The 15,596-nt window shown below is 34.1% G+C and overlaps 1 long non-coding RNA gene across 1 annotated transcript; it reads right to left on the bottom strand.

The window, feature by feature from the left end:
• Window positions 1–5,157: 5,157 nt before the first annotated feature.
• On the bottom strand, window positions 5,158–13,467 carry LOC116433733 (uncharacterized). The gene is made up of 3 exons (XR_004236347.2): window positions 13,285–13,467; window positions 8,786–8,901; window positions 5,158–8,168 (listed from the first exon to the last, which is right to left on the bottom strand). It is a non-coding gene; the product is annotated as an uncharacterized LOC116433733 (long non-coding RNA).
• Between the last annotated feature and the right edge of the window lie 2,129 nt (window positions 13,468–15,596).

The raw sequence follows: 15,596 nt of genomic DNA, 5'->3' as shown, positions 1-15,596 counted from the left end.
TCACGGCTTTGAAATGTACATAGATGGTATATATGATAGACGTTTTTGTTTACGACCCTGAAATATCGACAGAGCAAATTAGCTATCCAATAGGAAATTTATATCTCATGATCTGAAGATTATGTGGCCGCCTTATCTTTATCGGTTCAGAGTAAAATTATAATTACATAATATTATAGTAATAATAAGTGTACGCGTCTGTAACACTGATTGTAACTTGATTATAATCTTATGATAATTTTTAATATCAACTGTAATGTTATGTATTTATTTGTAAATACAATAACGCTTGCTTAAACACTAAAATCTGTACGGGATTTAAAATTTAAAATTAAAAATTTTAGATTTTAAATTTTCAAGATTTATCCCCACGCTTCTCACATCATTTAGCGCCTCAAACTCAACGAAATCTTACTTCAACTGGCAATGATAGAGAATGAATATAATAAAAAAAAGGAAACAGACACATATCAATAGTATGCCGCGATAAAAAAATTTCATTTTCTATAGTTTTCATCTTATTTTTGTAATCGTAGCACCAAGGGATAGTTGAGATTCTTTTGATTAAAATGAGCCCGCACAAGACGTAAATCGGACTAATTTTACCAGTTTAATACTAAATGTGGCGGTACTTTACACCTACTTATTCTTACCATGAGCGGTCATTTGACATTTTTTACAGATAATTGGTTTCTCCTTCGTACATTTCCCGCAGACAAATCTTTTACAAATTATACACTTATAATTTCCCTACCTGAATTCGCTTCACTTATTTTTCAAATTCTTTCCAATAACTGTCTCACTGACCGTGCCGACTTATTGAGGGTTGCAGTAAAACACAAGGCCAATTAAATGTAACGGAAATTGTCACAATGTAACAATGAAACTGTCGTGTATTATCACTCCTTGTCGAATTTGATTTCTTCTGGCTCTGATCTTTACTCTCTGACTCTCAATATACGACTGCATTTCTATTTCGTTTAGCTATAGAGAACTAATTGGAGGGAGTGTTGCTTGTGAATCTCTGATAAGAGTCCTTTCTGTTTATGCGTTACGTCGTATGGACCCGATCGGGTCGTCCAAGCGCTCACGCGGAGACCAAACACACATGTCAGGTTCAGATAAATGAAACTTTCACTTGAAAAGCGTATCTGAAAAAACGTATCTTTAGAACTAAGGTTCCAGTAGAAGAACTGCCGAAAATTACGTAAACTTCGTATGGGGTCAAATGACTTTTCGTGGTACGTAAGGTAGGTAAAGAATTTTTCTCGGTAAAAAATAAGCTACGAGAAAAACGGAAAGCGAGAAATTGAATAATCAGATGATATAAGAATTTACAGAAAGTCAAATGAGCGAAAGAAATAACAATAAATGTATGATTTTAAAGTAAATTTTGAAAGGGGTCATTTGACCCCACTTGGTACGTTTAGTGTCTATACAAATAACAATATTAAATACATAAATGATCCAAGTCGATAAAACTAGTTCAATTTGCGTTGTGTTTAGATTCACTTTAATCAAAAGAATATCAGCAATTCACTAGTATTACATTTATAAAGGTAAGATGAAAATGATTGAAATTGAAATTTTTTTTATTGCATGATTATTTTTTTCAGTCGCGGCATATCTTTGAATTTCATTACTGACTTCCGAATTAAGTGAAATTTAAGCGGGCATTATTGTAATATTTATGTAATTGTGATTTTTTACGTATGCGAATGAAATTTCGAAAGTGGCAATCGTATCATGAATATAATATAGAAATTTATGTAGTTAAATTAGGATTCAATGTGCCGTAATTGAAGGAACAGCATTCTTTTTCATCGATTTTTTACAAAAGATAATAATCGCTGCATAACATGGCTACGTAGTTAACTGTGGTTTAAATCAAGGATATCGAACTGGGACCTCACAAACTCTCTAGAGTTTTTCTCCTCACGATCTGGTCGATGGAAGTTACTTTGTTTCGCGTATCTGTATTGCACACCACCTATTTAGGACTATGCTGTGCAGCATAAAGTTTTGAGGGGCAGAGAGGTAAGTCGAACTTCCGCACAGTGCGGTCGCTCGTGGACAAAACCCAAAACATCGACTATTTATATAATCAAAATTGTACGTTATTTATTTGTTTCTAAGTAGTTCTGGCTATACAAAATGATTTTTATTACAACAATTAATGAATAATAACCACTGTTTAGCAGGGTCAAACATGGCCTTACAGACATTTCGGATTTTATATTTTTACCTTATATTCATTGTTAAATAGATTTATACAGATTTTTAACAATGGAAAGTATTCTCCGAAGCATGTAGATCTGATTTCACATAATTTTGTGCAAATAAATTCCAGTCCTCTATTTATATAATATTGAAATCGAAACGCAAAAGATCCAGTAGTTTATATTAGCCTACAAAACAGAGAACGTTCGAGAACATTATGGTTTTCATGGTTTTCAATTCTGTGGATATTATATTCTAAGACCCCGTTAACATCACATGATCTTAATGTAATAATTATTGTAATTGGCCTGGTAACCGACCGCTATGAAAAAGAAAAAATAAAGGCTGATCGTAAAGAAGTTTTGCCCTGTGTGGACGTATCACGGCAGAATAGTAAAAGGGAAAGCGAATTTATCGTTGTATTCCTTTCAGTTTTAGAAAAAGTTCATTGTAACGTTTTATTTTGTGTGAATAAAGTTCACTCTTACTTTAAAAGTTGTTCATTTTACAGCTGCATAATGTTTGTACGTGTGAGTTGAACAAATTCGAACGTATAAAAAGAAAGCGTGAATTTATATGATTTATATTTCATTGCGTGTCAATCCGTGATCTTGCAAATCTGTAATGTACACTATTTCTTTAAAATTGTTATTTAATTTACCTATTATTAAATAAATTCCATAGTATTGTTTAAAATAGTCGCGAATAGTGCTTGGTCCTGATCCGCGATAACCACAAATAGTATTTTCTATTGAATTCTTATCTACTAAGCCTTCATACTTGAAGCCATTTTCATACAAATACCCATATTCTACATAAACAACATTAACAATACATTAACAATGTCTATTGCTAACTCTCTACCTACAGGTTGTTTTAAAAGTACATGTCATAAACACTACAACATGATTCTACACCTTTAAAACTAACGCAGAACACTGTATACTCTTCATTTAATGAAAAAGGATGTAAGAAAGTGCCTTCAAACTTCATCGTAACCTTAAAGAAAGGGGTTAAAATTTGGAATCCCTGGATCGTGTTCTACTTATTGCGGAAGTAAAGAATCTGAAAGAAACTCTGGATCGGAAATGAAAAGTTTATATGCAAATTGCTGTTGAAATTTTCCTGGGAGAGTATAGAAATCTGATATCGAGTGTCTTTTTCCAGTCCGGGAATACAATAACTGTGTTCTGTTATGGTGCAAAATGACAAAATATGACGTAATTTGATGCAGGATGAAGTCCTATGTTATCGAGGCCAGTCATTTATTGTGTAACAGAAAATGACAATGGATGTCGCTTTCCTTTATTGTCCCATGACAGTCCGTTGAATACCATTGCTATCGGCGCAAATCGTCAATGTTGGATGCTCGTATCTTTGTAATAATTTATGTGATAAAACTAATTTGCATTGGTTTGAATACCTTTGAATGTTAGTTACACAAATATGGAATAAAAACGGCAAGGTTTTATTAAAGAATTTTATTGTGACTTTTATAGAACTTTTCGTGATTAACACCGTTGTATGTAGCAGTTCACAACCTATAACATTTGTCTAATATATTTCTTCGTATTATTCATATTTTTCAAAATAATCAGATATTTTTCAATTCGGTTCCAATACATCCTTATTAATATAAAACTTATTTTTATCTCGGTAGAAATAGTATTTATTACATTTTATATTTTCAAATGGTATATATGTTTTTAATTAAAACGCAAACTGTTTGAATTCAACTGACAGTTGCCACCCCCTAGTGACGGTTAAGACCGAATGGTTCCATCACAAACACCCACGGATGACAATGCCTTCTTGCAACGATCGCGAATCAAAACAACTGGCAGTTGAATTCATAACTATAGCGAAAAATGGCAGCGAGCGGCGGTCGTTGAAACCGTCATGTGTATCAGTAGATCTAGACAGATACATATGTGCTCATCCTATATGAGACAAACATGTTTTATTTTTAATTATTTCAACTTATTCAAATTTTAGAGATAATGTAGCAAGCGAAACGAGAGTAGTAACGATGACTACGTAATTTCTAATCGCGAGACAGAAAATCATATTGTGTCCGCGGTCTATACATATCGTAAATCTGTGACATTAAATACTTTCGTTTAAATTTTACATGCCCGCTATTCGTTATTTATTGCATCGCGGCGAAGGACGTTTCTAATCAAATGGTCGATGCAATTTAATTTTACATTTCCTACTATGATTACTGCTATTAGAATTCAATAGTGCAGTGTATAATATCATCTAACGTCGTAGGAAATATATTCGATTATTCATAGTGATTTTGCAGGTCTTTAAAGTTAGACCGTTTTCCTCTTCGTGACGAACGATTTCCTTCTACACGTAGGAAGATATTTGGCAAGTGTATTTTTGTGTCTGCGAAAAAACGTTTGTCTCATATTTACAAAGCTACTTTACAAAATTTGTATCTCCTATGTGGGTGTATCGTTGTGTTTCGTTACATGTTAATCAATATCTTTTTCTTAGACTTTAACCTATTAATATAAATAGACATGTATGAAAAATATAAGATTTAAAGAAAAGTGTTTTATTATATAAAAATATTTAACTTAAAACAATTTTTTGTAAAATCTAGATAAAAACTTTTATGTTGATGTACATACCTTTATGCTTAATCCAGTATATTTTTTAAATGAACTTAGTTTGCGTAATAAATTTTAATCTGCGAATATCTTGTTTTAAAACTTATTATATTTCTTATTACAGTTTTATCTTCTAAGTAATATGTTCAATAATTTCATGAAAAACGTGGATTCCTCTTTAGGCTACATGCTATTAAATAATTTAAAACATTCTTTTTATAAAATCAAAAAATTATGAATATCGTTTACTTTCTTCAGAAAATATTCATACTTACCCATCAAATGCAGAAATGTTTTCTTTACTTTAGACCATCAGTGGGCCCTTTGTTGTAGAATGTTTAAGAAACTTTGTGTTTATATTACATACTATTATATATTCAATTTTATATATTTCCATCAATTTATTAATTTCTTATTTTGGATATCATAAAGTTTCTATACAACTATTCTTTTTATTTTCTTATGTTAGTAATACTCAATTAAATTTCCTAGTGATTTTTAAGTGATATTTCTATTTTCTTATATATTTTACTTTTTAATGTTGGTACATAATATCTTGTAAATGATATGAATACTATTATTCTATCATTTTAACTTTAACTTATGAACTTTCTACATTGATTGAATTCCGCAAACTATAAACATTCAGCATTGTTTAAGCAGTTTTTGTGTCATTTTTTATATTTAATTTATGCAAAGATTTGAAAAAAGGTTGTCAAATTGTAATTAGTTGCATATACGGATGTGTCGTTTAGGTGTGTACGGTGGAATATGTCGTAAAGTATTGAAGTTACAAAATAATGTTCTTAGAAAAGTTGTTTGGTATGAAAAGACACATTATGGGGTAGTAATGTTATTTTCATAGCTAGATAAGTGGAGGAGATATCAAGGTCAAGTTAGTTTTTTTAAATAGAATCATACATTCTTTTTCGATAATGTAATAGTGGGTTTAGCGCATCGAAATATAAAAAAATTATTCGAATGGCATTAATGATCGATTTTAATTTTCACTATTCACTATTTAAGTTTTAATAACAAGAATTTGCCAATAGTTCCTTTATTTACCTTTCCCTTCAACGTAACCACCATCATTAATAATGCATGTTTGTAGTCTTTTTAGTAAGTTTTTTTTCAACATTTTTTAATCTTTGAACTTTTTCATATATGTCTGTAATTTGCCTACGTAATTCGTTGACATCTTCAATTACTGTCACAAAAACTTTCTATTTTAAATAACCCCATAGAAAAATGTTTGCTTTCTGACTACATTTGAGAATTCTGATGGCAAATCATGCTGTTTGTGTGAAAAATACACTTATCTATTATCATCAGAGGGCAAACAAAATTAGGATCATTTGCGACATTGTCGAAGAGAATCCTATCTGAGGTCCAAAATCTCAAGGGAGATTTCACAGATTTAACTGAGAGTGCGTGAATAGATATTCTGGAATAAGTAGTAATAACTGTCTATACATTAATTTCGGCATTTTCTGTTTACTTATGTTGTCGACTTTATTGTTGTTGACACTAGCCGTTTCTTGAAATAAGTGGACAGTTACGGATAGTTGACACTGCTGGTTTCGGTTTGTCAGGCTGTCGCTCATGGAATTTATTTCTAACTTCAGTGTATGGTAAATAATTATCACCTCTTAGGCGAACATGTTCTACTTCTTAGCACAGTGAAATGCATTTTCACTAATTGAACGTATTGTTAAAACGTTAAAAACCACACACACACACACACACACAATACGTAGGAACAGAGGTGGTCGACGATATTGTAACGAAAACTGACACGCAGAGAGAGTCCAGGATCAGCATGGTCAGCGGTCTCCCGCCGACCCCATCCCGTGCCAAGTTAAAACATTACAAAAGCCGTGAGTTGGAGATATAATAAAGACCAGTTCATTTTCATCAACCAAAGATTCGTGACTTTTAGATTTACTATCTATTCGAATAAATGAGAGTGATTAAGAGGGAGTTTTTTCTATTTTATTCAAAACGGAAATAATACCTGTAATAATTTGGCGACCTTGTCAGGATAGAGAGATTTGTTGTTTAAAAGTGATCGTTTTCAAATTTCCGCGAAATTGAAACTACGCAAGGTCGAGAATCAACGAAGGGACTATATGTGACCCGTTTGCTGAGAAACTGTCAATTGTGACGACTACGAGAACTACAAGATGAACAGGGACTACGAGAGCCTGATAGCAAAGCTACGCCGCCCTACAAAGAAACAGATTCCAAGGTAAGCAAATCGAACACGGTTCTCGACTCCAATAGTAGCGACTGCAATAGCGAATCCATGAATTCGGTTATTGAAATGGATTCCAAATTTGACAAATAAAAAAAAGCTATAGCCGCATTAAACGCATCGATCGAAGGATTAGGAGTTACGATACAAAGACACCAAGAAATGCTACAAGGAGATATAGTAAAATTAGGAGACGAGAATAAAAAGCGGTCTGAAAAAGTACGCAATTTAGCATTCAGAATAGGACAGTTGGCAACGGATGACGAATCCATAAGTATAAACCACACCACGTTCGAACATTTCGATCAAGAAGATAACGTTAGCAGTTTCCTAAGACGATTCATGAGACAGCACATACCGGTGCGTCGCGAAACTACAGAACTTGCTGCTCAAGCCGACGAGTCAACACTGCGGGAATACGTATACCAGCCAAAGATATTGTCCGCACGATCTGTGCGTTAAACGGAAGAAATGATATAGGAGTAGAGGATTTTATCAAAGCGATAAAGGGGGCACGCGCGCAGTGTAATGAAGAAGATCTTTTACTAGGATTAATTATAGCAGAAAAGATAACAAATCAGGCAGAAATTATAGGAAAATTTACGTTTGCACGTTTCCCCACCTGTAATTATTTCAAATACAGGATGTAAATTATATAACATTAAACAAGGATTTACCGAATTAATATAATCGTATCGTCAACAGTTGAATGAATTGCGATATGCCATTCACAATAAATACCCGCGACCCATATCTCGTAAAATTACCTTAGAGGTGGAAGAAGAAACATGAACGTGTCAAGCACAAAATCATGTATCAACGCGACCAGATTCACAGCCACCGTTACGTTTTCGGCCAGCACAGATGACACCTCGATCATATCAACCGTCGTCATCTCACCAAGACAAAATCCACTCGCTAGTAACCGCGTACCAAATCATGCACAACTACTGCAACAACGGCTCCAATTAAAATGCACAATTTGTGGGAGATTAGGGCATGCACGTGATCAATGCTTTAAGCGAAATTTTCAAGTACCACATATCGGCAAATTATCACTGCGAATAAACAACCTGAAAAAAAGCATAATAATGACGGAGACGGAATATCAAGAATATTTAGAACAAGCGGGCAATTCGGATGACTTTTACTTGACACAGGAGCAGGCGTAAACCTGATCAAAAACGGTTTGTTCAACAAAACAATAGAAAAAAGAGACGAAATCAAATAATTTAAGATGTATAATGATAGACATACATCAACAGAATCAGTTACATTATACTCATTGGGACAGTATCATAAATTTCATATTGTACCGGACGATTTTTCAATCTACGAGTACAGAATTGATAGGATTGCCTTACCTGAATTTTTACAGGTTCTCTATCGATAATGATTCGCTTACGCTAAATGATTTTTGTATCCCATTACGAGACGAACTCCTCATACTAACGCGATAAATAACGACAGAAGAAATTAGAACAATGAATGAAACGATCAAAGTTAATTTCATTAATCCGGAATTAACAGACATCCGAACCACCGAATCGAAAGTAAGACTTAAATCGGGTATTCCAGACTTACCTCCGCGCCTACGTCAGCTTCGAGAAAAAATACGCGTTTCCCATATCGAAGAAAGTTATTGACAGCCAATAGAAAAAATTATTTTCAGTTATTTCGTCATATTTACCTTAGAAGATGATCTGCTACCATGTACTGTGCTCACCGTGCACGAAGTGTTGTAAAAAAACCCGCGACCGATAAATGTAAAATCATATCGACTTCCAGAATACCATAAAATCGAGACTGAAAAACAAATGAGAGAATTATTAGTTAAAGGCGTCATCGAAGAATCAGACTCACCATATAATTCATCCTTAAGGGGGGAAATACCTTTAGAACCTTACAAAATCGCAATATTTTTTTTTTCTATAAGATGTTAGTATAACATCTTAAAAGTATGGTGCCAAAGTTTTAAAGCGAATTTCGGAGCCCTTCTGATGCTATCGGGACTCATAAGCGGTAGCCCACCGCAGGTATATATTCACGCGCTAGAAGCGGAGGACCCGCCTTTCATAATTCCCTCCTCTCAATCATTGTAAACATTGTTACTTTAGATTGTTTGCGTTATACAAGAAAAATTATCATACAGCCGGCTTCGAAATATTAAAAAAACAAAAAACCTCGGTGGAAAAGGCAAGCTGACTGATGCGCTTATCAGGAAACTCACCGCATACTATGGCTTAGCCATACGAAGAAATATTCATAGTGTGGAAAATATGAAGAAAGCTATAATGGCCTCGTATTATCACTTATGCTCCACCAAAGAAAATCCAAGGCACAAATACTACCCGATAGGAAATGACAGCTGGTGCAAGTGGCAGAAAGCTCTAGCTACAGGAGCAAATTTGGACCTTATAGAACATCCTGCACTACTGCATCCAGACGTGCTTATCTCAAAACTACATTTTCGAAATCGGTGGAATCAATAACTCAAAAACTACTTAATCAATCTTGCTGAAATTTTGCACACATATCTATAATAATATTGTCTTATATATGAACCTAGAGATATGAAATAAATTGTAAATAAAAGTATCTTTTTATTGCAAAATATAGCGAAAATTTCATGTAAAATTCAAAGTTTCTGTTTAAAAGTGTGTCATTTTTTCAATTTTTAATATTTTTCATTTTCTGTAGGTTCATCTACAACCTGTAAATGTTAGTTATCGAAATATGTCTTGCTGGTTTGCTTCAAATCAATGTAGCCAATACTAGAGCTTACACCATTTAATAAGTCGCACCACAACCTTCCCGAAAAACAGGGACATAACTCCGCCATTTTTAAATATTTTGAAAAACAAAAAATGCGTTGTAATGGAGAAAGAATATAATAAATGATAACCAAAGTTTCAAAAATGTAAAACAACCCTTTCCTTTACAAAAAAATTCATAAAGATAAGCTCGTTTTCATCTGTCTAAAGGGATTTCCTCCCTTAAGATCGTAGCAAAAAAAGAAGACGCTTCAGGAGTAAGAAAATGGAGGACTGTTATTGATTTTAAGAAGTTACACGAATTAAACGACCAGGATGCCTACCCACTGCCACATATTGAAGACATTTTGGATCAGTTGAGCGAGGCAAAATTCTTTTCAGCATTAGACCTTCGTTCTGGATTTCACCAAATTCCAATCCACTCTGCATCAAAGAAGTACACGGTACTGTCAATCTCAGACGGACACCTCCATTACAACCTTATGCTGTTCGGACTAAAGAACACGCTCTCCACCTTTCAACGAATGAAAGCCCGTAACGGATTAATCAGAAAATATTGCTTCGTGTACCTGGACGATATTGTAATATTCGGATTCGCAATCGATGAACATAACAGGAATCTTGCAATAGTGTTTCAGCGACTAAGAGAGACAGGTTTAAAATTACAACCAGACAACTGCGAATATCTCCAACCGAAACTGGAATATTTCGGCCACATCATCACCCCTGAAGCAGTAAAGCCGAACAACAAGAAAATTCAAGCCGTTGAATGCTTCAGAATCCTTCGCAATCAACCTGAGGTTAAATGATTTTTAGGTCTCGTCGGATATTACTTTTGTTCCATAGTGTTATCGAAAATTCATCCGTGATTTCGTCAAACTTGCTAAACTCCTTAGGGAATTAACAAAAACTGAAACTCCTTTTTATTGGACCGATATTTGCCAAACCACTTTTGACATGTTAGAATAAATGCTTTACGAACATTCAGTCTTGAGATATTCCGATTTTTCCAAAGATTTCACACCGATTTCAACCGATGCATCTAATGAAGGGCTCGGAGCGATATTATCCCAGGAAAAGCACCCCTGTTGCTATATATCCAGAACATTGAACACGGCCAAACAAAATTACATCACAACGAAAAAGAAACTTTTGGCTATTGTATGAGCAGTTAAAAGGTTAAAATAATCATCATAAAATCATTACCGATCGCAGTGCATTAAAGTGGCTTTTCAACATGAAAGAACCTTCCTCACGACTTTTACAGTGGAGACTGAAGCTTGAAGAATATGATTACACGATAGAACATTGTAAAGGAAAAGCCGCTGATGCATTATCTCGTATTCTACTACTCACAGTGATAGACGCCGAGCGACTCCTCAACCAGGCAAAAGACAATTCGGAGGCCGATAATTTCGAAAATTTCATTTCTGCCGCCGGACTTAAAAATTTAATTGACAACACATTTAGATCCACAATGGAAACAGCCGAATCAAACAAAGATTCACCTATATCCGGTATTTCTTCCACTTTTGGAAACGACTTCGAAGAATGGCAGACCCATTCCCAATTTCAGCTCACAAAAGAAGTAAACGCTTGCGGAAACAACTGGATACGAGTGTTTAAACAAAACCTTGAACCCTATACGGGAAATCGATGGCTATTAAGACTAAAAGAAATGATTGACAAAAGGAGAAACAGAACCCTAAAAACAATATGACTTAAACTCTCGAGTGACTTGTATACCGAGTCCGAAAAATGTATGATATATCAATCTTTACAGTTTTACATTTTAACATCAATCTTTATCTATCTTTAAGAAGAGGTCGTGATAACCGATACACCCATAAAACCCTACGAAAAATTAGCTTTGGACATCTTTGGACCACTGCCACGAACTGATAAAGGAAATAAATACATTCTATCTGTGCAAGACGTTCTAACCAAATATCTAATACTTCTTCCACTTAAATTTCAAAACATAGAAGCAATTATACACGTGGTCTTGAAACATTACATTTACATCTTCTTCTCGCCTAAACACATATCGACTGACCAAGGAACCAACTTTGTTAGCCAAATGATGCAACGATTCGAAGAAGCATTAAAAATCCGACACATACGCACTACTGTATTTCACCCTCAAAGCAACGGATCATTAGAACGGACTCATGCTGTGGTAAAAGACTGTATCTGTACCAGTCTAGATGGACGGGATCACAACTGGGATGAAAGATTGACCATAATATGTATGGGATACAATATTGCTGTACATGAAGGCACTGATTTCACACCATTTGAACTTACATTCGGAAAAAAGGCTAATTTACCCTCGTAAAATTAGCCGTAACGCCAATATTTATAAAAGATTGCCTAATAAGAATGTGGAGGCAACACCACAATGCATACCTGGAAGCAGCACGACAATTAAAGAAAGAAAGCAAAAACATAAGAAGTTGCAAGACGCACAAATCATTAGGATCCAAGCCATATTTAACATAGGAGACCGAGTAATGTTGCACAACTATAGAACAAAAAGCAAAATAGACGCAGAATGGTTGGGACCACCCAAGATACTGGAAGTTCATACCCCAACCTACGTCATTTCATTAAACGACGAAAACCTATTTAACTTCGGTTATATTCAAACCACGAATGGATATCAGCAACTTCCAGTACATAGCTTTACACATTTCATGCCCAGACACTTCAGCTGTAACCACCATACACTTAAATGGATTTAACTTTATACAGATTCGTCCAGGATACATCGGCAGAACCTCAACCACGACACTTTACTCTAACGACGACGAAACAGATTACCGCGAAATTCAACTGCGATTAGAATTGGCAAACATGACAATATCTATGCTGAACTCTATCTCTAAGCATACTTAAAATGACATGATAATGGTTTACTGTGAATGTAGACAAAATGCAGTAGAGACTCGATTGCTTTATAAAGAAAGGTACCCTGAGCAAACTGAGACTATCATTATAGGTGTTTAAAAAAGAGTGGTTCCATTTAAAAAAGTCAAGGTGATAAGGTAACCGTCATGTTGTTACCACATTATTGTTTCCTTCGGTAACGAAGTGGAAATCGTAAACAACAGCACAAAGTACGAGTACGTGACATATTGATAAACACTGTCAGATAAACACTGCCATCTTCGCGAATGGACACTCGGAGATATTCACTTTACGCAGATCAAACTATTGCTAATATCTCATTAACTATCAAGTTTAGGACATATGAAGGTCAACAATTTTATACTCAGAAAAAAAATGAAAGAAAAATAGAAATATTTTTGGTATCCTGTGAGTCTCATTAAACCATTTAATTTTGTCCTGAAGATATTTGACGTATCTTTAAAAACAACAAAGATATTTCAGGTGGTAACGTTAGGTGACTCACTCTGTATATACTGCTGACGTGTATTTCTCGTTGATCAATTAATGCTTCCACTAACACTCATTACCATATTTCTTACTCTAACTGAACATGTTGTAACGCTTTCAATTGAAAGTTTACTTAAATAACAAATCAAGACTAAACTCCTATACGATGAATACTGTGCTACGACTTCAATATTTATCAACGTACTGCTCACAACATACTACAAGCACATAAGTATAGATAAACATTGTAGACATACGTGTATCGGGCAAGATGAGGCAAAACACAAAATATTTCATCTACAATGTCAAACCACTGGCACTAGGTGGCAAGACATCTCGTCAAAAGTGTTAATCGGCTAGTATCAGGTCGTGAAATATATCGTCCAGGAATACGAAGGGGTTAATACCACAAATTTTACGGTTTTTTTTAAATCATACTTTTATCAACGTATTTATGAGATTTTTTGAACCAAAATAATATTAAACATGATGTAATTTTACGATGTGAGATGTTTGAACGGATTATACTACTGGAAAATAAAGTAATATATTATTTTGAAAAATAAAATATTAGAGGTAACCATAAGTAATATTATTTCTTGAAACTAAAATTTATATACATTTTTTAAATCATACAAATATCTACGACATTTTGCCATCTAGTTACGAGCTTTTATATGCCCCTGTTATAAAAATCCCTTAATTTTTCATTAAAATACTTTTGTATTCCGTTTTTCACATCTTTGTAATTCGAACATTTTTTACTATCTAAAAAATGTTGAAGAGATCTAAATAACTGAAAAACGTGTGAGGCTAAAACAGGAGATTACGACGGATGTACTAAAGTTCCTCAGGTCACTTCTCTGATTTTTTACTGCGTGACTTTTACAGTGTGTGGTCTTGCATTGCTGTGCTGCAGTATAACACCCTTTCTGTTAACCACAGCAGGATGTTTTTCTTCAATTGCACTGCTTAATAATGTTAATTGTTCTCAATAAAGGCTGACAGTACCAGAACTTCTGGTCTTTAAAAACCTTTAAAATGAATGAATAACAAGATGAGTAACTTTCTACAAATTCGACCATACACATAACACACTTTATTCGCATGAATATTCGGGTTTGAAGTTGCCATCAGTGTATCACTTGGAAGTAATCATTATGTTTCCACTTTGGACTATCACACATAACCCATTTTTTGTTCCCAGTAACTAAACGATTCAAAAAAGGCTTTGCTTCGTGTCTAACGAATAACGAAGAATTGCATATAGCAACTCTTGTTGCTCAATTGTCTGCACTAAGGATATACGGGATACATTTTCCACATCACCACACATTTCCAATTTTCTAAAAGAGTTTATAAACTGTTGATCACAGTATAGCAAGCATTTCTGCAATCTCTCCAATTGTTAAACTCAGATCTTTTTCAACCACTGCCTTCAATTCGTCGTCTTTAAGAAGAGATGTACTTCCTGATCTCTAATCGCCTTGTAAGACGAAAGCCTAGTTCCAATATTTTGTGAGTCATCATTGACATTTCCGGACACTTAGGATTTCCAGATAAATACTATTAATATTGATTGTGATGGCGATACCATTGTTTCCTTTATGGAATTCATAAAGCATACAATGTCGGATATGCTTCTTCATCACTTTATCTGAACCTATTCTTTTTAAATAATATTGAATCTGCCAGTAAACTTAACTAGCTTATAAGGACAGTGTTTTAGGTCACATTATCAATTTGATTCACATGAAATTTGCAACATTCATTCAATGATAAACACCAGGCCATACGACATTGCTAATGTGTATCCCAAATAATTCTAAGGGTACTGCAAATGAGACAGAACCTATAGTTTTCTTTCCTGATTTCTCTTCACATAACGTTTTGTATATTTAAATTTACAAACTGGAAACGATAAACAAAAATACATGTATGGTTTGTAATTTATAATTCATAATTTATAGTTTATGATCCTATACTCAGTGCACCAAAATTAGCAACTGAACTCTTAAACAAGACTGGGAAGGAGGTACATTCCCAAACGATCCACAAAGCCTTAAAAAATAGTGGCTACAATCGAAAAGTGGTTAGGAAGAAACCATATGTGATTGAACAGAATCGAAGAAGAGATTGAATTTTGCTAAAGTATTTCTTTTGAAGGAAGAAACATAGTGAAACGACGTCATTTTTACCGATGAAAGTAAATTTAAGTAAAATTTAAAAAAGATAAGAAGAAAGTAAAATTAAGGATGATGTGGCGGAAAAAAAATGAAGAATTTAAATTTAAAAATCTAAGGCCGACTGTAAAGCACGGAGGTGGCA

The sequence above is a fragment of the Nomia melanderi genome, chromosome 10, assembly GCF_051020985.1.
Source record: "Nomia melanderi isolate GNS246 chromosome 10, iyNomMela1, whole genome shotgun sequence".
Taxonomy (NCBI): domain Eukaryota; kingdom Metazoa; phylum Arthropoda; class Insecta; order Hymenoptera; family Halictidae; genus Nomia; species Nomia melanderi.
The sequence above is the reverse complement of the archived record's forward strand: the minus strand, read 5'-3'. Positions and strand labels throughout refer to the sequence as shown.